Below are 23,717 nucleotides of genomic sequence, written 5' to 3'. Positions count from 1 at the left end.
ACAATGCGTGTTAATTTAAATACAGGCAGCAGCTAGTTGCTGTGGGCTCCTGTGCTGCGTGCTATGGCACAGGCCCTATTAATTGGGAGGTGAAAGTACACATCCTTTAAAACTATTGATGTAATAAACTCCATTGCGAGGATGCAAGTGGACTGGGCGGCATCCTTGCAGAACATGCTGCAAGCATAGCTTCATCACCTTTAGATATAGAGTTGGTCTGAACACCCACAATGAAGTTTGCCCATGCTCACAGCACAGGGTAGCCTTGATTCTATTAAAGACACAGGGGCAAGCATTATGCTTTACTTTCTTTAATTTTGCAACTCACAGCATTTCAAAGCTTTTCTGAAACGTTACAACCGAACAATTTGTTTGCTTAAAACCAAAAAGGTCCAAGAGTTTAACTAGAAACTACAAATCCACATGAGCCTCTTGCTTTGGGTAGTCCTGAGGCTCTCTCTGTCCACCTATCCGTGCCTAGGACCCTGTATAAGTAGCTATCCAGTCCGAGGCCTTTCCTCTTTCTTTTGGCAGCAAGCTCTGCCGAATTATTAACAGTACAACTTTCCAAACGTCAAACAGTATTGGACTTGACGGCTTAGTCTTTCCCCATCTGGGCGGACCACGCCTTCTCCGGCCAAATTCGGCGTCGAAGGTTGGTCCAGAAGTAACAAACTGTGTCCAACTTCATTGTCCTATGTCTTTGCCTTTGGTAAACGCTTGTACGGCGAAGGACCCTGGCAGGAGTTCTAGGCAATGTATGTGCAATCAGAGCTCTTCTGCTGGCCATTTACCTCTTGCTTCTAAGCTCCTGCATCTGGCACTAAAGCCGGCTCTACTGGCATCTGATTCTATTATTACTCGGCCATTCCATACCTCCATGTTCTGGAGCCACCAGCTTCCTGATCTAAAGTAATCAGTTGATGGTAACCTACTACTCCTTTAAGGCGCCTGGTCTTGAGTCTCTAAAGGGCTCTATAATGAAGAGGCCTGGGAAAAATCGACTGAAATCGAGGCTGCTAAAAGACCCACTATCTTGGCTAGATTGCAAAGCAAAATATTCTTCTTTGCAATAAGTGACTTGAGTACTTTCTTGATGGCTTTGACTTTGTGAGCCAGGAGCTTGAGAGAGGCTTTCTTGGTTTCTATTATGAAACCTAAGAACTCTATTCTTTGAGTGGGCTCTAGCTCTGACTTGTCTTTGTTTATAATGAAGCTGAGTGAGGACACTAGGTCATAGATCCAGCGCACTTGGTCCTGGAGAGAGGCTTTGGTCTTATTAGGATTAGGATATCGTCTAGGTAGATGATAATTCTGATCCCCCTCTCTTGTATGGCTGCTGCTACTTTGGTGAAGGCCCAGGGAGCTGACGCTAGTCCGAATGGCAGACATGTGAAACGCCAGATCCCCTTGGCCCAGTGAAAACAGTGGAATCTCCGGTGTTCTATCACTATTGGAATAGTGAGATACGCGTCTCTGAGATCTTGACGCGCTAGCCAGCCTCCTGTGCGAAGAAGGTCTCGAAGGAGGGGTACTCCTTCCATTTTGAAATGTCTGTATGTCAACCATTCGTTTAGACTCTTCAGATGTATTGCTGGTCTTACGTTCTCCCCTCTGTGCACTAGGAATATATTGCTGAGGCACCTTGGACCTCCCTGCGTATCGCGCTCTATGGCGTCCTTGTCTACTAGTTTGCATAACTCCTCTTGCAGCAGTACTATCTGATCTTGGAGCATATGTATTGGTTGAGGCTCTGCCCTCTGGGTAGGATCGCCTAGGCATTCTAGATATAGGCCTGTCACCGCTCGCAGCACCCATGCATCTCGGGAAGTTTGCGCTCTGAGTACTTACCTCTTCCCCTGATTCCCCTCAGAAACCGGGACCGGGCTGGGAAGAATGCGTCCTGTTGTCAATTTTCCCAATATTGGGCTAGGGGTCGCTGGGGTCTTCACTGCATGTTAAAGCGACCAGGCAATTGACCCCGATGTCGCCCGGTCCCTGTAAAAATGCGCCCTGGAAATATTTTTCATATTGTGCTTTCTCCAATGCGGAGTATGTGCCTACGAACTGAGCCATCTCCTTGGCGAAGGCCTCTCCAAAGAGTAAATCTTTTGCTCCTTCACCTGCTTCATATGAAGCTAAATCACTGAGCTTGCTGTCCATCTTGAGTAGCACTCTCATTCTCCTCTCTAAGGAAAGTGCGCCCAACTGCCCAGAACTTGTGCGTCTACTGGGGTTCTGGTGTCTTTAGCCCTCTCGGCTATGTCCATTATTTTTGGTCTATTTTCCCAGGACTGGGATTTGGGATGCCCGATAGCCTCGAACATGTCTCCCATATTATCCTCCTCCTCTGGAGTTGGGTCAATGCCACAGGGGTCTGAGAGGGTCTCTTCCTCCTCTTCCTCCCCTTCGTCATCAGGTGAATAACTACCGTCTTCCTCCCGTAAATTGTTCACCCCTGGGGTAGGGGGTCCTGGGTGTGGCACTGTCGATTTCAGCAAGAAGGCTTTTTATGCCTGCGGACAGTATTGACTACCTCGTGGGGATCTGTGTTAGCCCCTTCTTTCTGGCTCGGGGGGTCGAAGAGGGTGGCCTTTTTACACCCGTCATGGTAAACCTCTGTATGGGGGTGTCTGGCTGATGCCCCTTCACTTTGGCTATCTGCCCGTCTTTTTCTGGACGCTTCGTGGTCTGCATTTTGCTTGGCAAGCAGAGATTCCAGCATGTCCAGTCACTGTGTGAGAGGCTGCACTCCCTGTGACAAAGCTTCTCTGAGTGAGTCTCCTAGGACTCTCTTGAAGCTAAGGGATAGATCAGTATCCCCGTCTGTGGGCTCTTTTGCCCACTCTTCCTCACTCCATTCTGGGGAGGTTGTCTGGGATGCCTTATAGCCCTTGTAACGAGACAGAGTGCCTGTCCTACCTCGACAAACCAGCTGCTGGGGGATATCAGCCTGTGCAGCGGGCTCTCTATATTGTATAAAAATGTATACCTTTGTTTTTTCTTTTTTATGTGAAGTGCTTCGTGTGCAGCTGCTCCTTCACGTCCTTTCCGCTTGTACGCTGTGCAGTGGGCCCGCTGTATTGTATAAAAATGTATACCTTTGGTTTTTTTTTTTTTATGTGAAGTGCTTTGTGTGTGTAGCTGCTCCTTCGTGTAGTTCGCGCAGTACGCGGCAAAGAAGAAAGTGGGAAAGCTCGTCACAGCTGCGAGGGAAAGTTCTGAGAGAAACTCCACCTATCAATAATATATAAAACAGAGTGGAGTCTGGGAAACTCTCTACCAGCATGAACACAGCCCATTGACTTGTTCTTGGGTGGATGGCCCCTGGGAGAGTCTCAATACCCAAAGTTACTTGGTATGCAAAACGGGTGGCGGTCTGGGAAACTCTCTACCAGCACAAACACAGCCCATTGACATGTTCTTGGGTGGATGGCCCCAAGTAACTTTGGGTCCCACCCTAAGTTACCAGGGTACTCCAGACGTGGACCCCTTGCTCACTGCTCTTAGAGAGACACAGCTTCACCTCGCTGATGATGCCTAACAAGGTTGAAACACGTGTATGGGGTTGCTGTGGTGCTCTTGTTCAGAGGAGAATTGCCTAGCATTTCGGTGCTGGACTGCCCCTGGGCAGGACAAAGACTGATATGTGGGGAAATGTCTTCTCTGTGAAAAGAACAGTGAGCTAAAGACTCGGTTGAGACTCTCCGAGGGGCCATCCACCCAAGAACAAGTAAATGGGCTGTGTTTGTGCTGGTAGAGAGTTTCCCAGACCCCCCTGTTTTGCAAATCAATAATATATACTTAACTGTTCGCTCGGTCAATACTTAGTAAATTGTTATTATCATGCTGGCATTTGAATACAAATCACAGCGCGACAAGCAAAGGTGAGAAAACATGTCACTTAGCTTGTGAGCTGCAGCAAAAAGAAAGAGGAAGGGACCCTGACCGGATAGCTACTAATACAGGGCCCTAGGCATGGATAGGTGGACAGAGAGAGCCTCAGGACTACCCAAAGCAAGAGGCTCATGGGGATTTGTAGTTTCTAGTTAAACTCTTGGGCCTTTTTGGTTTTAAGCAAAAAAAATGTTCGGTTTAACGTTTTAGAAAAGTTTTGAATTGCTGTGAGTTGCAGAATTAAAGAAAGCATAATGCTTGCCTCCTGTCTTGACACCTAATGATTTCAACACCAGGAACAAGATGGAGTAATTCCTGGTGTTCCTCTTGTAAGGTGGCACTCTAGTGATGGCAGTGTTATCCAGCAGATTCCCCATTCCCTGTCAAGGGAAAGTCTATTGGTGTGTAACCTTAGTGTGGGTTATAATATTGACAATATCCAGGACCTACAATTTCTTCATTGATCATTAAAAATCTTAAGAGAGAAATAGTAATGTTGCTGATAATCTTTTGCCCTGTTAATTGCACCTACTTTAAACTGTAATGTTCCTGCCGAACTTTAGAGAAGGTAGTTCATCAGTTTGACTTTAGCAAGTATTTTCTGTCAGTAGTCGTGGCCGAGCGGTTAAGGCGATAGACTTGAAATCTATTGGGGTTTCCCCGCGCAGGTTCGAATCCTGCCGACTACGGTGCTGCTTTTTTTTTCTGGCATTATAATGTTGCACGGGAAACTTAACAATACAAATTCATCTTACTGCAACAATTTAAGGTGCGTCTTGCACTTGCATAATCTTATATTTGTGCACTTTTATCTTCTGACTGCCAAAATTATTTCATGAATCGGAGCTAGCCCTTCTGAGTGAGTGAGTGAAACGTCAACATACACTTTCTTCAGCGCGCTTCTGTTACTGAAGCTCGAGGGCTGGCTTAGTTCCGATAACAAGAGAGGTCGACAAACAGACACAGAGAAAAGACCTATCCAGAGAAGAAGCAGCCAATGCCGCGCGATCAGCACAGGAGGATGGAGAGATCTACAGGGACTTATGCAGACACTGGAGTAAGCACAAATCACTTTCTTGAATTAACCCGTAGAACGTCTTCACAGCTGTGTGACTGTGTACCCACGCGCTTGCAATCGTTATTTAATCTCACTCCTCCCATTCCTCACATCATGTGGGGCCGGCTACCCCCACCTGTCACCTGTTGTCTGGAAGGGCACAACACCACACACAGGTGCACAGGAGCTCAGTCCAAAGAGAAAGAGAAAATCAGCAACAGCTGTTCAAAATTCAGAGTTGCCCGCAGTCACTGATTCAATCAATCACACCCCAATGGCAATCAACTCCCCAGCCATAGTGGGGAGATCCCCATTGGACACCCCCATCTCCTTTGGTCAGTGTGATAGACATACGAATAACACATACAACTTTGTAAGGTTCTTTTGGAAAGTACAAGGTCACAGTTTATTAGGTGCAAGACAATAAACTTGGGACAGTCCCAGCCACATAATATTACAGTCAGGTTACGGGTGAACCATGTCATCCTATTTGCCACCGGCAAAAACTGACAAGCTTCTGGTTACTACCAACTAACACTGGTTACTACCAGCAGGACACTCATGGGCACTGACCAGGAGGTTGTTGGCCTAGAGCCCTAAGGAAGAGAAGTGAGTGCCCGCCAAGGGATCGGCTCGAGCCCGGCCAATCCCGAACTGCTGCCGCCGAAGCTGCAGCGTGAAGTCTCTCATTGGCTAGGACCGCCCCGATACTCCGCCTGTAAAAAAAGAAGAAAATTAGACACAACTCAAACGACACAATACCATAATCCTAACTCTACCTTCAATCATTACTACGATTTCTACATGATTTTTCCGGTTGGTGATACGAACGCCTCACCCAGATCCTTCCAACTTTTGTATTTACATAAACATTTCCTAAACAGCTTTAAGAACAACTTAACTTCTTATGACCCTTTTTCATGTCGCCCTCAGTCTCCCAATCATATCTGGTGTGGGTGGGTGGGTGATCAACAAACACGACGGGAGCTGCTGGGCAAGAGACTGATTGCCTGCAGCTCCTGCCTTATAAGCGTCCCCCGGGAACCTGACCGGAAGCCAGGACCAGGGGGACGCCTCTTCCGCCTAGCAGAGGAGGAAGAGTAGAGGCAAGCCCAACCCCCGGAAGGGGGTGGCCAGAGGGGACAGCATGCTATCAAGGCTGTCCCTCTAGCGCCCCCTGTGGGGGCCGTTCAGCCTCTTAGCGGGGAGATCCCCATTGGACACCCCCACCTCCTTTGGCCAGTGTGATGGACATAAGAATAAATAACCCAGACAACTTTGTAAGGTTCTTTTGGAAAGTACAAGGTCACTATTAGGTGCAAGACAATAAACTTGGGACGGTCCCAGCCATATAATATTACAGTCAGGTTACGGGTGAACCATGTCATCCTATTTGGCACTGGCAAAACTGACAAGCTTCTGGTTACTACCAGCTAACACTGGTTACTACCAGCAGGATACTCAGGGGCACTGACCAGGAGGTTGTTGGCCTAGAGCCCTAAGGAAGGGAAGTCAGTGCCCGCCGAGGGATCGGCTCGAGCCCGGCCAATCCCGAACCGCTGCCGCCGAAGCTGCAGCGTGTAGTCCCTCATTAGGACCGCCCCGATACTCCGCCACGCTTTGGTGGTGGCTTACGCTGCCATCAATGCCCCCAAACCTTAGGACCGTATTCATCATACCAAACATAGCCTTAAGACCATACTCACCCTAAGATTATCTGCAACCGGCCCTTCTTAGTGCCCCCAGTATAGCAGTCAAGAAAACGTCATTGCCTTTGTCGGATAGGTGAACACCGTCTGCATGGAAATGGGAAGACAGGGAGCTCAAGCAGCAATGCCCTACACACCCCAGGCCCTCTGCCTTTGTGAATTTTTCAACACTTCTGTTGAGGCGCTTCCTGGATTTTTCCATGCCAGCCACTGAAATGGCTTCCCTCCAAACCTGTCTTTGCACCATCTCAGACCCAAACATTTCAGTGCCTGGTAACTCGTGTGCCATTATGCGCAAAGCCACCTGTACCTGGGCCAGCAAGCGTCCCCGACTCAACTTGGCCAAATCGTTGCCTCCCAAATGAATCAACATCATCCTTGGTGCCCGCCTCCATCGGAGTTGCCAGTGAATGGTGGCCAGCAAAGAGTGCCAACTCATTCCCGGTGTGCCCAACCATACACACTCAGTACCCTTGAATCCTAGGTTGGGGCCGATTGTCCATTGCCTAGCCCTTTTTTCCACCCGCGTCACAGAGGAGTGGCTGATCAGCCACACTGCATCATCTGTGGGAAAAAAATTGCAAATTATAAGTCGGCCACGATCAAAAAAACCCAGATCCCCTTGCCCAGCTGCCTTGCACCTGGACCTGTGAGAGAGGGGTGTCTAATATTCTTCCGGGAATGCACTGGGCGGCGGATGTACATAGAGCCGATAACGGCCAGACTCCCACCTACCCAACTTCATGATAGCCCAGGGAGACATGCCTTGCTGGAAGGCTGTGGTAGTCGCACCAATTCTAAAGCTGTGAGTGGACCAGCCTTCCCCTTGGATGCCCAAGACCCCCAAGGACATAGCCAGCACCTTACGAAATGGAAAAACAGAAAGGGGGGATGTGTCGGTGTGAGTTAGTAGGGGGCCAGCATTCAATGATCTGATCTTTTGGAAGAGCTTGAGAAGGAGAACTGGGCAGCACTCCTTGAGGGGGGCCCCATGCAATACAATGCTAAAACATTTCCCCTGCTGGTCTGTTTTACTTCTTCTTAACTGGATTCTGACCCCTTCTCCTGTGCCCTTGCAGAACAGAGAGACATCTCCCAAGGCAATGGCCCTCCCCGATACGTCATTCTTGGATGCAGAAACAATCTCACTAATCCTAAACGCCAGAAAAAAGCCCATGCGAATGCTAGCCTGAATAGTGATATCTGATACTCATTGAAGCACACGCTTGACAGTGAGGATAAAAATTTTACTAGAAACCCAAAGTCAATGGGCATGCACACATCCTTAGTTTTGAGCTCCGAACTGGCCCAGCCTTTCAGAGCGGTGCGCACCAAAAACCCTTTTGTGGGATCACTTTTTCTCTCCAGTTTAAAGTGGAAGGCTACCGCCGATAGATGTGATGCAGCCCAGCTTTTTCACTTGCCTTCTTGGTGTGCCCAAACCACAAACGTGCATACCTGTTCCTCAGCATTCTGTTTGACACCATGCAAACAAGCGGTTAAACTCTTGAATTTACCATAACTCTGCTGTTATCTAGCCCGGACAACTGGCATAAGCGAACGCTCACTTAACTCGCAGAGCGCGCTGTCCACGCCACCAACTGCCATCACTCCTTCCTGAACTGCGCTCCCTCCAGCCTGGCCACCGGGTGGGCCTTCCGAAAGTTGTTCCACTGAAAGCGAGAAAGAGCGTAAGCAGCAATATTTGTAGTGCCCGGCACATGTCGAGCTCTAAATTCAATATTGTTATACAGGCATATTTCCACCAATGTCCGGACCAAGCTCAACATAGCTGGGCAGGAAGCTGACTGTAGGTTAATGGCCTGGACCACAGCCTTGTTATCTGACCAAAAACGCACTCTCTTGTTGGCTAGTACTTTTGGCCACAACAATAATGCGACCACGATGGGACCATTATGTTCCTTGTCCTGCCTTTCTTGTGCCACTGCTGTGGCCATCTCTGGGCACACCACTCAGGCCCTAAAATCACTCTGAAACCTTCGCTCCCTGCTGTGTCTGAAAACATCTGTAGCTCGACACTGGTTTCCCAAGGGGTCCGCCAAATCTGAACCCCATTAAAACTGTCTAAAAATTTGTACCATATCCTTAAGTCCGCCTTTAAGGCAGTACTTAATCTAATATGGTGTTGTTTTTGAACTACGCCTGCGGTTGCCCTAGCCAGCCTGCGCGCAAATACCCTGCCTGCCGGGATAACTTTTGCAGCGAAATTAAGCTTCCCTAGGAGTTGCTGCATTTTTTTCCAGGGTAGTCCTATCTTTTAACAGATTATTCGCAACCTCTGCCTTCAATCCTTTGACTTTCTCATCCGGTAACCTACACGTCCCCTCAACAGTATCTATTTCAATACCCAGGAAAGTTAGAACCCTACACGGTCCCAGTGTCTTCCCTGGAGCTAGGGGAACCCCCATCTCATTCATCAAACACTGGAAAGCAGACATTGCAAGTGCACAGTCACAGAATAGAAAGTCATCCAAATAATGCACCATTGCCCCTTGTTGCTCCAATCTGCGCGCAGCCCATTCCAGAAACGTGCTGAATGCTTCAAAAAACGAACAAGACACAGAGCAACCCATGGGCATACATTTGTCAACATAAAAACCACCTTTCCACTGAAAACCCAGCAAGTGAAAGCTGGTCCGTTTCACCGGTAGTAAGCGGAATGCAGACTCTATGTCAACTTTGGCCAGCAAAGCCCCCTTGCCTATGTTAGTGTTAGGCGGAAACCTATGCAGTTCCCTCTGGGACCACTGCAAAAGATTTAGGACTACAGGTGTTTGGCAGTAAACCCACTTGGTAGCAGTCTGTACCACACAGATTCACTTGGTAGCTGTGGCTGAGCAGTCAGACTTCCCTCAAGAAGAGTTAGACAGTATGTGGAGTATACAACATAGGGCAAATCTTCACAGTAAGACAAGCAAACACGCAACAAGGCTTCAGTGTAAAGATATAAAGGTATTTATTTATAACGACAAATCTATAGAAAACACTCTGGCACTATTACGGCAAACACTTCAATTACAATTACTCTACGAAGAAAAAGATCAATCCCCCTAACAATAGTTCGACAAGTCTATGTTTTACCAGCATCACATATTTGCAGACAGAGGTGTATGCTTCAACCTAGATGGCACTCTAGTATTCGTTAGAACGGGAGAGAAAAATAAGCAGGTTACGAAATCAACACGGTTCCAATACTTAACGGACAAATGCAAGGCAAGAAGACAAGAACCACGGTAGATCATAAAGTTCAGAGGCCAGGCCCACTCGGAGAGAGGCGAGGCGATATGTCCCAAAAAGTATCTTAGTGGAAATGCGTTTGAGTCTTTGTAGCAAATTGTTATCGGCAGATTGGACCAGTTCAGAACAACACGCTAGAGAAAGCTTGGAGGCGACCCTATGGAGAGGCGAGGATTAAGACACCTCACTCTATCCGGCAACAAGGGAAGCCAGGCGGACACAGTACCTTGGTTGTGGAGAGACAGCTCCGGCGGGGGCAGTTGTTCCTGGTGGTGGATGCACGTCCGGTCTTTGCCAAGAGAAGAGAGGATCTCGTCGTCGAAGGAAAGTTGAAGATCGTTGCACCACCAGGGAAGAGACCAGCCGCGGAGTGCTCCGTCACAAGGCACCACCTTTTGGTCGTGGTACAGGGGTAGTGGCTATCCGGTTGCCGAGGTGCTCTGCACGGGCAATTCGACCACTGCGTCCTGAGGCGAAGAAAAAGCAAAAGAGGACTGGTTGTTCCCACCAGTCAGGGGAAGAGACTCTCCGGCAGGGAGATCTCCTCTGTCGTTGGGAAGTGGTGAGTCGGTTCAGCAGGGCTCCACCGGAGGTGTCGTCGTTGCAGGTCGGCTCAGCTTTACCCTCGTCGGATTCTTAGGTCCTGTGGCGACTTCTGAAGATCCAGTCCCAAAAGCCCTGCTTTTATGCAGAAAACCCCCATTCATTCAGCCTAGCTGTCAATCAACACACGCTAAGTGGTGAGCGGGGAGGCTCACCACTTGGGCCAATCACACCAGAGTGCGACCAGAGTTGGCAAGGCAACTCGGTCCAGGGTGCCTAAACCCCCTCCCACGCCCCTGTGGTAACCCAGACAGAAAGGCACCACTTTGGAGGGTCTCTGTACAGAAGCCCGCCAAAAGTGGAACAAAGGGCTCAACCTTTGGTTTAGGAGTCACAGAGACGAACACAGACGCCATTTTAAAAACCGAGTTCTGGCAGAAAATACCATCCGATAGACTTATTTAAGATAAGTAGACCGGTGGTATGTTAGAGACTAACGAGAAAAAGTATTAATCTCCAACAATGGGAAGAATCCCATAGGGTTATATTCGGGGTCGAATATAACAAGTAGTTTCCACTGCCACCAGCCAAAACTCGACGAGTGGGGACGGGACAGTGCCCCCTCGAATAACAGACCCAGGAGTAATCGAATTACCCCTACTAGTACGTCCACAATAGGATGGTTTGTAATAGTTCTCTTAGTAAATTTAGGTCTAGTAAAGCCAATGGTGACTTTACATGCCCGGGGAGACAGTAGTCAGTCCCCGGGTATGGAGTCTATGGTGGAGGTCCGCTAGGACGCCCCAGTGTTACGGCACGGAGGGTGCGGTGTAACACACATAGCAAAACATATGAGACCCTATGGAGTAAAGGACCCCATAGCCCATAGAACACATTGACATTCAAAGGAATTACACACATTCATGTCCAAGAGTGGGAGAAAAAGAGTCTCACTCTTGGCAGGATGGAAAAAACAAACTCCAGAAATCCAGCAAAGCTGCTGGGGGACTCACTAGGTTAGGAAATTCAGCCTAAACAGAGAATTCTCCCTAACAGTTAGCCACCACTACCATAGCCTGATCAAAGGAGGCATAGTGCACAGAGCATTGATCCGGGCTCAGCCAGTCATTCACTGACTCCCCTTTTGGATAGGAAAGGTGGCGGATGAGCCTGAACTTACCCGGTTCTTTTTTGGGAACTATAGCTAGGGGTGACACGATGAAGTTGGGGAGGGGGTGACCTCAAAAGGTCCAGAAATTCTGCCCAAATCTAGTTCCTTGCTAATCTTTTTATCCATCTCCCCTGGCAGATCCATCGCCGAAGGTAAGTTCTTTGCTAGGCGGCAGGTCCGAGGTCACTTGTAAGGAATAACAAATCCTTCCGTGAAACCTTGAAATAGCAACTCTGTCTCCCACCTTCTGGGATAATGATTCAGGTGTTCCACTAAAATGTGCAAATTGACTGGGGAGGGACCTTTCTCCTTTAAATACATGCTCTGTTTTGCTGTCAAGGTTACAGGGGGGGCAAGATGGTGCCAGGGCGCTTACTGTCCTTTGCGCTGTCCCCTGCCCCCAGAGGCACTTTCCCGCTTGATGCACTTGACCAGCGGATGGCTCCCCCCACACTTCTCACACTCGTGGTTGTACCTACACTTGGGTCCCCAGGTGCAAGTGCCTTTGTTGAAGAACCGGCATGCGTTGTTACCTGTCTTTCTGTCTTCCTGCGTTCCATTTGCATTACAGCTTGCTACTCCTGAATCATGGCCCCCCTGTCCCTGAGGGGCATTGTGAAAGGGGCGACCCCTTCCCCCTACATTTTTCTTACCATACCAGTTCTTCTTAACACCCTTGTACAAATCAGCCCAGATGATACTGGTCCTTTGCTTACCTCCCATGTAAGTGACCCAACCGTCCATCTCCTTCTGATCCCATGTCATAGTGGGGCAATCTAACATCATATGCCTAAACTTCCTGTCATAATCGAGCCACCCTGTAGAGCCATACAGCTTTGCCTCCCCCACATTTGTTTCCCTGTATTTTACCAAACCCGGGCCGTGCTCCGGATTCTTTTCCATCACTATTACTGACATATAGCCAACGCTTTTTCCCAGTTAGAGATGTTCTCCTCTGGATGATACTTACGGTGTCTCTTATTGTTTTCTTCCGCACTTAAAGTTAAGTTGGGGCCAGCATCCTCTACCGCCAACAGGCTAAATATGTCAAAATATTTTCTGGCCCATACCTGCTCTTTCATATCCCGGGGGATGTGCCAGGCCAAAGATGAGCTGCCAGATAACAAGGGAGCAACCGTCACCGGCTGGTCTGTTCCTGAAGCCGATGAGGGTAAGGCAAGGGCAGCTTCTGAGTTACTGCTGATTGGCACCAGTGGTGGGGCAGGGGTGGTGGGAGCGGTAATGGAGGGTAGATTATTGCTAAGAATGTTTACACTGGGACCCTCCCAAACACTCCTTGCCTCCGGCTGGATGACCACCCCTGAGGATAGAGCCCCACCCCCCCTGACCATTAACAACATTTCCTCTAACATTATGCCAAACCTTTCATTACCCATTATGCCCCCTGTGGGGGACACCACGACTGGATTAGCAATTGCCACTTGTAACCGGGCTGGTGCTGTGGGCACCGTTTACATGTAGTTAACTCCTGTTGCACCCGGCATAGTAATGGGCTGTAGGGGTGTAGCCCCAAGCCTCACTTGAGCCAGTTCCTTGGGAACTTGAGGTGGCACCACCTGCAATATATCTGTCGTTCACTTACCCTTTTGCTGACGCTTCCTCTTAGCGGGTAAGGGCTTCAGGGTAATCGCTTTCGGGGGAGGGGTGTCTGCCAGAGGGGATGGCCAGATCTGGACATCGACCACTGAGGGCTGGGGGACGGTGGCTGGTTGCCCTTCAGATTCTTCTTAGCCCAGCCCGTCCCTTCACTGCGCATCCTTTCCTGGAATAAGGCCCAGGTTGCCCCCTCGTCCTCCTCCTCGCTAGAACCTGGGGTGTTGGGCACTTCCTCAATGGTGTGAAACAGGTCCTGCAAGTCTTCCACAGACATCCTAAACTAAAGATGGGAAAGGTTTAAAATTAATATCATAAAGGTTTGACTGCGCAGTGCTGGGCTGGGAATGCACTTGCTTAACGATGGTTTACTGAAAACCTAGACATAACGGGAAAAACCTTGGCCTGTACCTTACCACTCTTCTTTTCAGTGCTGAAAAGCTTAACTCCTTCGCTAATCGCTTGGTTCTTTGCCAGACCTGCATTCAGACAAAAGTAATGCCATTGACAAATTGATATTTAGCCATGCCTTTTTCTGCCCATGAATCAGTGCTCCAACTAAACCTACTTTAACTGCAGCAATTTCCTTGCCGTGCCGCATAACTCTTAGTCGAAATACACGTGGCGCTGATGCACCAAAGACAGAAATGTCTTGCCTAATGGCAAACTACCAAGTAAATGCAACTTGTGCGCTATGCCGCGTGGGACATCTTTCCCATGGCAATCGTTCTACCTAGTCATGAAATCCTCCTGCTTGCCTAAAGCAACCTTCCCAATTGTAATACTTTTAAAAACTTTCTGAATATGAAGTTAGAGGTTGGGCTCACCCCCCCTTTCATGTACAAGTCACTACCAACCTACCGACATTCCGAACCTTCGGAAGAGGCATTCCGAACCTTGGAAGCCATGGGCTTTAACCACGTGTAACATCCGCCCAAAACTCCTTGAGGCCGTGCCTCGCAAGCGCGTGGTGGCCAGGCCACCACGCACATAGATAACAATTGCCAACAAGTAAATCATCACGCGGACTGCCGCAAGAGAAACTTTGCAAGTCTGAAGGCCCCAGCCACTACCTTGGCACGGCGGCCACCACACTTACATGCCAAACGAGTAAATGCGCATGCACAACTCCTCGGACCATTTCCGTGTGGCGCAGAGTTCCAACCAGCCCTTGAACAGCAACCTATGCCACAACCCCTCGCCCGATGTACAGGTAAATAAACGTCACGAGCCTACCGGCCAATATTCAGTATCCGCTATCATGCGAAATAAAAAAGGAACGGGTTAACACGGCATGCTTTGTATCTAGCACGGCCGCCACACAACTATATTATCCATGAAAACAAGAGGCATTTTATAAAACACGGCACGGCAGCCCTTCAATTTTTACAAAAGTAGGCAAGTTAAAATTTTGCAATCCTGCATATTAAAATGAAACGGGTTAGCGTTATGCTTGGTGCGGCGGCCACACAGCCATAGTAATGAGAGAACAATCAGGCATTTTATCACACACGGCCCTAAAACTTCACAAATATTTGCGAGCACAACTTTCAATTATTCAAAGGTAAAAGAAACAGATTTCCGTGGCATCTATTATGACCGGCGCGCCGTGACCAAACAGCATATTAAAAACAATTACACGTGTCACGGCGGCCCCGTAACAGACTACACATACGTCCCTTTAGAAATTCTGCCATTGCGCCCCTATTGCACACTGGCCGGCGACCGAAAGTGGCATGGAAAACAATACAACCATACCCCCCCCCGACATTAACCCATAAGCCTGGAAGTGTTTTTGTGCTGGGGAGTGGCATGCGGGTGACACGGATGGATGACAAGTGTGACAAGACAGGCAATACAGAATGACAGTTGCAGGAATGAGGAGACTGACGACCAGGATGTGAGGTGGAAAAAACTTTGGCCACAAGCTTTATTTTAGTACCAGCCATGGTGCAAAGAAAAACCAGCCATAACATCACATAAGGATAACAATACTATATTTTGGGGACAGAGGGAACAGGTGAGCGGGGGGCCCTAATCCCAATTAGGGGCCCGCTCGAGGCTGATCCCAGCCGCCATTCAAATGAAAGCTTGTGACAATTGTTTGGCCCCAGCGTGTGAGCTGTGACATGTTCATAATTGCTTGTCTTTGGAGCAGGTTCATCCTGCTTTCTCTTGTCCTTTCCAAGTGAGGTGGGGAGGTGTGCGCTTGTGTGCCTTTCATTGCTGTCCAATCTGACCAGGTTTAGCACTTGGCCCTCTCTTGCTCACAGGGTGATTTTCGTTGAAGTTATGGCTCTTGATCCGTATTTCTTGATAAAACAAAACCCAGCGTTGTGAAGCCATTCACTTGATCCTCCGCGGGATGTGTTCTTGGAGCCATTTTGATTTTTTGGTCATGTGTTTTGTACTTTTCCACGGATGGAGGCGTTTTAGCCTCTTGGTCCACTCTTTTGAGATGAATTTGGCACTTTCTCCACACATGATCCACTTGAGTTTTTGAAGCCCCCACGCTCCGTTTGCGGGCTAGTTGTTTCCTCGGGGGTGGGTTCTAGGAGCCTTACTAGGGTCTTCCCTGCTCCCGATCCACTTGTGCTACGAGACCCCTTCTGCGCATTAGGCTGCTTGTTTTTACAGCCGGGGTGGGTTCAAAGAGCCTTACTGGGTTTTTACCCTGCTCCCGATCCACTTGCATTGTGAGACCCACTCAGCACTTAGAGCTGCTTGTTTTTACAGCCGGGGTGGGTTCAACGAGCCTTATTGGGTTTTTACCCTGCTCCCAATCCACTTGCATTGTGAGACCCCTCAGCGCTTAAAGCTGCTTGTTTTTACAGCGGGGTGGGTTCAAAGAGCCTTACTGGGTTTTTACTCAGCTCCAAATCCACTTGCATTGTGAAAACCCCCTCAGCGCTTAAAGCTGCTTGTTTTTACAGCCGGGGTCGGTTCAAAGAGCCTTACTAGGTTTTTACCCTGCTCCCGATCCACTTGCCTTGTGAGACCCCCTCAGCGCTTAGCGCAGCTTGTTTTTACAGCCGGGGTGGGTTCAAAGAGCCTTACTGGGTTTTTACCCAGCTCCCGATCCACTTGCATTATGAAACCCCCTCAGTGCTTGAAGCAGCTTGTATTTCCAGCTGGGGTGGGTTCAAAGAGCCTTACTAGGTTTTTACCCTGCTCCCGATCCACTTGCGTTGTGAGACCCCCTCAGCGCTTAAGGCTGCCTGTTTATACAGCTGGAATGGGTTCAAAAAGAGAGCCTTACTAGAGTGTTCCCTGCTCCCGATCCACTTGTGTTGTGAAACCCCTTCAGTGCTTGTGTTGTACTATTTCCCTGCTGGGGTGGGTTCTAAGGGCTTAGCTGGGAACTTCCCCTGCCCACGATCCACTTGCGTACCCAAGTGCGCTTATCTTGCCTAAAAAGATGTGAGGGGGTGGGTTCCGGAGCCTTACTAGGAAGTTACCCTGCTCCTGATCCACTTGTTGTGAGAGCCCCCCTTCTGCATGCATGGAGGTGGATACTTGAGGCTTACTAGTACATGTTTCTGCTCAAGTTCCTCTCTCCTTTTCAGTTTTGTTATACCCCTAGAGCTCCCACCTGTATCGATGTTCTCTGGTGGATTCTGAGCGCCTGGGTCTTCTATAACTGTATTTTCCTAGAATATTAACTAATAGACAAAAAGACCCCCCGGTATTTTAAAAAGGCCCTTCTTGGAGTTGAATTTTTATGTTTATTTTTTTGAAGTGAGGCGTTTTAGCCTCCCCTAATGATATGATTGTGTTCCATCTTCTACCTGGACCTTGCTATAGCTTTTCCTTACAGTTATTTGCAGGGTGGGAGGGATAGTTTTTTAGACCTGCAGCCGTCCTGCTGCTGTTCATGGCTGGCGGGGAGGAAGCATGAGAAGGGCCACCTTGCCCCCGCCAGATAAAGGCAAAATTCGGCCTGGGGGCAAGGCAGCCCTTTCTTTGAACTTCAAAAGGCCCCCGCTCAGCATCCGCATGATGGAAAGGGGGGCCTTTGAAGTATGGAGGGCAAGGTGACAGGGGGCAGAGACTGCCGGTTGTCACCTGCCCCTCTCACCTCACCCTCCTGTCTTGGAGACGCGCTGTCTGGGTTCCCATTGTTAAGAGACCCAGCAGCCCGACCCCACCATGTGCATGCTAAGTGGGGCAGCGCCAAAAGGCACTGCCCCACTGTACTTAGCACAAACCCCCCACCTTCCAGCTTACGGCCCCGGGCCTCCCATTCGGGTGGGCCTGGGTGCATAAGCCTGGAAGTGTTTTTGTGCTGGGGAGTGGCATGCGGGTGACACGGATGGATGACAAGTGTGACAAGACAGGCAATACAGAATGACAGTTGCAGGAATGAGGAGACTGACGACCAGGATGTGAGGTGGAAAAAACTTTGGCCACAAGCTTTATTTTAGTACCAGCCATGGTGCAAAGAAAAACCAGCCATAACATCACATAAGGATAACAATACTATATTTTGGGGACAGAGGGAACAGGTGAGCGGGGGGCCATAATCCCAATTAGGGGCCCGCTTGAGGCTGATCCCCGCCGCCACCCTGAGGGGATGCTGACCGGCGTCTCCCAGGTCCCCCCAAAATAAGAGATTATGAATTAAGTATAGCCTCTGGCTGCCAGGTTACAGAAACTATTCCTGGTGAAATGTCCATACCTTCAATGGACAGGTGAACCCTGTCATTGCAGAACATGGCCTGGTTGTGTACCGAGATCCCATGTTTAATAAATTTGAGGCCTGATAAAAGGCAATAATTGGCCATGGCTTTGTTCAGTTTGCGCCTAGAAATCTCCATGGCTTTGCTGCACTCTGCCCCATGCCACTGTTGGCGAGGGATGATTTCTGACATTATCACTTCTGTTCGAAGTCTTAGCATGCGTGCCAAGGATCAGAGGGAGGTGCCGATTTAAGCCAGAAAAATGTCCTGCCCAGCTGAGGCAAGTCATTGCCCCTGAGATGGGTGGATGATGAGGAGATAATCGGGGGATGGGGGAAGATACTATTAGATCAAGTCTTTCCTGATGTATCTTTTGTAAGCCCCCGATTTCCAACCCCCAATCCCTTTTATGGCTTTCTCTTGCAACCCCCCCATCCATGCCTAAGTGGCTGCTCCTATCCTGAAGGCGTGGGATCCAAACTCAGTAGGATTCCATCCTGTAGCTATTATAGTCTTCCTGAGGACAGACCTCACCTGGAATCTACTGAGGGCAGACCCAATTTTGTGTGTGAATAATTGCCCCCCCCCCCGGCTGGGGCACTTGTTCGTGAAGGCCCTAGTGATGCAGATGGGGCAATATTCTGTTTCCTCAATGCAGTACAGGTTGATGATCCTCCCTTTTCCTAATTGGTCAGTTTTGGACCTACACAGTTTCACAGCCCTACCTCTGATCCTGTGTTTTTGGAGGCTATCTCGCTGATCCTGAACGCCCCAGAGTAGTTGAGTGTGAAGGCAGCTCTAAATAGTGATGTCTCGTAGGCATTGTTGCATACTGCAGGGAGGGTGTCTAGCAGAACTTTTTAATTTAGCAAAATTGAGGGAGCGCCTGGTGTCTGTCTTGACCCCTTCCATTTTGGACCAACCGTTGAGAGCATATCTGGTTAGTGCGCCGTGGGTGGGGTCGGGTGCCACCGCTAATCTAGTGTAATATGAAACTGCTGCCGGATGGGAGAGCTGTGACCGGCTGGCTGGCGGGGGCTGCCTTGGATGTGTCCATGGTGGCCCAAACCTCTTCTGGAACTGCTGTCCTCCTGGCTTCTGCCTGTGGGTTTAGTGCCTTGCAAGTGGAGAACTGAAAACGGGACAGAGCGTCAGCGGCCTTATTATCTTTGCCTGCAATGTGCCGCCCAATTATTACCATGTTATTTTCCAGGGTGACTTTTTGTCATTTCTCTCAACACTTTTAGCACCAGAGGGGAGGAGGCAGCACCCTTGTTTAAAATATGTACAACCGCCATGTTGTCTGACTGTGTGACAAGTTCTGTGCTGGCTAACAAGTCCCCCCATAAATAGAGTGCCATCCATTATGGGGAATATCTCTAGCAGTGTGATGTTCCTGGACCAGCCCCTCCTCTGCCAGCAGGGAGGCTAGTGCTCGGCGCACCACTTGTTAGCAAAACAAACCCCAAATCCTTTGCTGCCAGCCGCATCTGTGAACAAGGACCTTTTGTCTGCTCCATTCATGGTTTTGCGCCATATCACCTAGCCATTAAAATTGTTAAGAAATGATTCCCATATGGCCATGTCTAGTGTTATTTCTTTGCCCAATCTGATGTGGTGGTGTGGCTTAGTAACCCCCCCTCATTTTTAGTTCCACATTCCTGTTAAAGATCCGGCCTTGGAACCTGATTCTGGTAGCAAAATTGAGCTTCCCAGCAAGGGACTGTATTTTCCCGCAGCGTCGCCTAGTCCCTGCCTGTCATCAACCTTATTGTCTTTATAAAGTCCTCTATTTCGTCTATGGGTAGGCAGCATTCTCTCTTGGAAGAGTCAATCTCTATGCCTAAGAATGACAGGGTGGTGGTGGGTCCTACCGTCTTCTCAGGCGCCAGTGGAACCCCTAATGCCTGCCTGGTTTCACTGAATAACTTAATGGATGAGCTGCATATGGGAGACCCTGCTGGGCCAGTGAAGAAGAAATCATCTAGATAGTGTACCGTTCTGGCTCTAGGCGTGGCCTGTTGGAGTACCCTTTGTAGGAAAGAACTGAACTGTTCAAAGTAGGCACACACAATGGCGCAGCCCATGGGGGGGAGGGATGGGTGTTTATCAAAATAGAATTTATTGTCAAAATGGAAACACAGCCACTGGTAGGTGTTCTTGTGCACAGGCGGCAGCCTGAATGCTGACTTAGTGTCGGCTTTCGCCATGAGAGCGTGTCTACCTGACAGTTTTACTAGGTCAACCGCATCCTGCACGCAGCTATAAGAGACAGTAGCCTCAGTGGCAAGGATGCCAACATTGAAAGAGCTTCCGGGTGAGTGAGATAAATGGTGGATCGTCCTAAACTCCCCCTGCTGTTTTTTGGGCACAATGGCCAGGGGGAAGCATAAAAACTCAATGAAAGGAGGGTGTTGGAAGGGACCCTCAATCCTCCCTAGATTTGGCTCTTTACCAATTTATTCTCTTATTATGTTGGCTAGGAAAGAGGCAGATTTTAGGTTTTTGGGTATAGTGTGAGATCCCTGGCCCTTGAATGGGATCTGAAACCCATCTTTGAAGCCCTGACCCAAGAATTATCTAGCTGCAGGGTCAGGGTAGTTCTCTAACATTTTTATTAGTTGGTCAATTTCTGTTGGTGAGGCTCCCATTTTATTACTAGTACATGTTTTTACCCTCTGAGACTTTTGGGCTGGGCCTGGAGGGAGAGGCTTTTGTGCAGTCGTTGCTGCTGTGGTCACCATTGCATGTGCTGCATTGGTGCTTGTATCAGCACTCAGTGCCCTTGTTGCATGACCCACTGTTGAAATACCAGCAGGTCCCCGGGATGCTCCCTTTGCCCCCCCCGTGCTGCAGTTGCCAAACTGCCCTTAATCTGCCCCGCTTTTTGCCCCCCTGGGGGCGGTCTTCGAAACGGGAGTTTGTTTTTGTTGGCATTTGCACTGTCTTGTTGTGACCTATGCTGGTTATGCTGCCTGTTTCTATCCCTTCTGTTGTTTTTGCTGCTCTTGGTCCTTATTATTCTGAGCAGAGCACACTGAGCTGAGTTTTCTTTTAAGACATGGGAAATATACAGTTTGGGGTCTTCCTCTTCCCAGCCTGGGTCAGGGAATCTCTGCATCTCCTTCCTGAACTCCCTGTCGTAGTTCAGCTATGATTTCTGCCCAAAGGTATTGTGGATCTCTAGGATTCTATGGCGGTAGGCAATCAATGCGGTGCCCTCTTCTGGGTTGACAGGATTTGAAAAGAGGCCTCCCAATTCTGAATATTCTTTTCCAGGGTGGGCCTCTTTGCTCTCTCTTTTTCTTCCTCTTTCTTATCCCTTTTTGAAATGCCAAAACCTAATTCTTCATATTCCAATAGGCAGAAAATGTCAATAAATTGCTTTTTCCATATCTTTCTCTTAATTTTCCGCTCAATGTGCCATGCAATGGTCTTTTTTAGGCTTCTATTTACACTTTTGCCGGCAGTGCGCCTCCCATATTTAGTCATATGAGGGGTTGGAGACGGTACATCATGGCTAGGCCCAACCCATGCTTTAAGGTGGCCCTGGTCATCCTCGCCCCCAGATTCCGACTCTGTGTCTGTGCTGTCACTCTCGCTGCTGGAGCTGCTCGAGTCATCCATGTGCCTCCTCTTTTTCCCAGCACCCGCTCCCTTATGCCATTTTAAAAATTGTTCAAGCATAGGCCCCAAATCATTGCTTTTCACAGTACCTGATTTTGCTTTCCTTTTGGTGCCTGGGTGGGTGTCTGAAGAGGCGGGCATGCTGCGGACGTCAAGGCGCTGCTTCTTCCTAGCTGGCTGCTCCCTTTCTGCTGACTCCTCATCGCCGTCGACCTCCTCTTCCAGGGCGCCTGCGTCATCCTCATTGAGACTGGTGGATGCGAGCTCTGCCATTCTTTCCTGCACCACATCCATGCCATGGACGGCTTCCGCTGCTTTGGCCAATTCCAGGAGTAATGTTTCTTTCAGGGATAAGGCGTTGGCCATCTCCTGCCCGTTTGGGTCTCTGCGTGCTGGTTCGTAATGGGTTGTCCTAGTGTTTCCCAACTTGCTGTGTGGGTCAGGGTCCTCTTCCCCCCCTTATTGTATTTCCCAGGCGAGGTAAAATGCTGGGACTCTGTATCTGCCTCCTTCTAGTGCAGGTCTGCCGAAATGTGCGTCTGGGGATTCCCGCTGTCCTCTGTCCTCTGTGTCCTCCCTGATCCGGAGAGAAATTAAAAATTGTTTTGCCCCCGCTCCAGGGCTCGAACCAATGTCCTTATATGCTTGAGACTGACGCTCTGCTTGTCGTGCTATGGAGGCTCTGCTGCTGCAGCCCTACTCACTCCTTGTGTTGTGCTCGAGGACCCGCCTTCTTTGGGCTCTGCGAGCTCCGTGTGCGGCCGTTCGCTGCCGTGCAGACCTCCTCGAGCTCTTCAGAGACCTGCCTTCTTTGAGTCCAGTGTCCTCCCAGAGCCGGATCGAAATTAAAAAATGTTTGCCAAAATATAAATTCTAGCACCCTCTCCAGGGCTCGAACCTATGTCCTTGTACTCAGCTTGCCATGCTATGAAGGCTCTGCTGTTGCAGCCCCGCTCACTCCTTGTGTTGTGCTCGGGGACCCGCCTTCATTGAGCTCTGCGAGCTCCGTGTGTAGCCGCTCACTGCAGTGCCGACCTCCTCGGGATCTAGCTGTGCGAGGTCCGTGTGCAGCCGCTTGCTGCAGGCTTCCTCGGGCTCCTTGGTCCTGCCTTCCTTGCGTCCTCGGAAAAGACCCGAAACGCCCGCCGCTCCTGCTTCGCTGGTCCCCTCAGCTGTGGTGAAAGAAGTGCGAAAAAACACGAAAAGCCCGCAGAGGCAAGACGATCTTTTCTCTCCTAAATCCAGGTCCTGGGGACCTGCAGCCGTCCTGCTGCTGTTCGTGGCTGACGGGGAGGAAGCATGAGAAGGGCCACCTTGCCCCGGCCAGATGAAGGCAAAATTCGGCCTGGGAGCAAGGCGGCCCTTTCTTTGAACTTCAAAAGGCCCCCGCTCAGCATCCGCAGGATGGGAAGGGGGGCCTTTGAAGTATGGAGGGCAAGGTGACAGGGGGCAGCGACTGCCGGTTGTCACCTGCCCCTCTCACCTCACCCTCCTGTCTTGGAGACGCGCTGTCTGGGTTCCCATTGTTAAGGGACCCAGCAGCCCGACCCCACCATGTGCATGCTAGGTGGGGCAGCGCCAAAAGGCACTGCCCCACCGTACTTAGCACAAACCCCCCACCTACCAGTTTACGGCCCCGGGCCTCCCATCCGGGTGGGCCCGGGTGTATTTGGTCGCTACAACTGGCGCATCGGCTAGCGAGCAGTGATCATCCCCCCAACAACTCCCGACGCCCAGGTGCAGAAATGCGCCAGTACTTAACACTGCTACACGAAGACTGGAACCCGGCACGAGCAAACGATCAACAAACAGAGACTGATTGCCTGCAGCTCCTGCCTTATAAGCGTCCCCCGGGAACCCGACCGGAAGCCAGGTCCAGGGTGACGCTGAGCAGAGGAGAAAGAATAGAGGCTAGCCCGACCAGGGGTGGACAGGCCTATAGGGAACTCTGGAAATGTCCCGGTAGGCCTCTGCACCCTGGGCCTCTTTTGTCTGGTAACTTATTTTATTTCCAAATTTTCTCACAGGAAAAGGGTTGGGCTTGCTGAAAATGTGTAATATGGGGCCACTTTGAAAATGATTTCCAGGGCCCCTCTTGGTTCTCAGTCCACCCCTGAGCCTAACCCCCGGAAGGACCTGCGGGGGCCAGTCAGCCTCTGACT

General features: G+C 49.7%; 1 non-coding gene across 1 annotated transcript; it reads left to right on the top strand.

Moving 5' to 3' along the window:
* The first annotated feature begins 4,504 nt into the window (after positions 1-4,504).
* Positions 4,505-4,586, top strand: TRNAS-UGA (transfer RNA serine (anticodon UGA)). Its single transcript has one exon. It is a non-coding gene; the product is annotated as a tRNA-Ser (tRNA).
* Positions 4,587-23,717: the final 19,131 nt, after the last annotated feature.

Source organism: Ambystoma mexicanum, chromosome 1p, assembly GCF_040938575.1.
Source record: "Ambystoma mexicanum isolate Mex_15411 chromosome 1p, UKY_AmexF1_1, whole genome shotgun sequence".
In the NCBI taxonomy this organism is placed as follows: domain Eukaryota; kingdom Metazoa; phylum Chordata; class Amphibia; order Caudata; family Ambystomatidae; genus Ambystoma; species Ambystoma mexicanum.
Note: the sequence above shows the minus strand (reverse complement) of the source record. Positions and strands in the feature narration are given on the sequence as shown.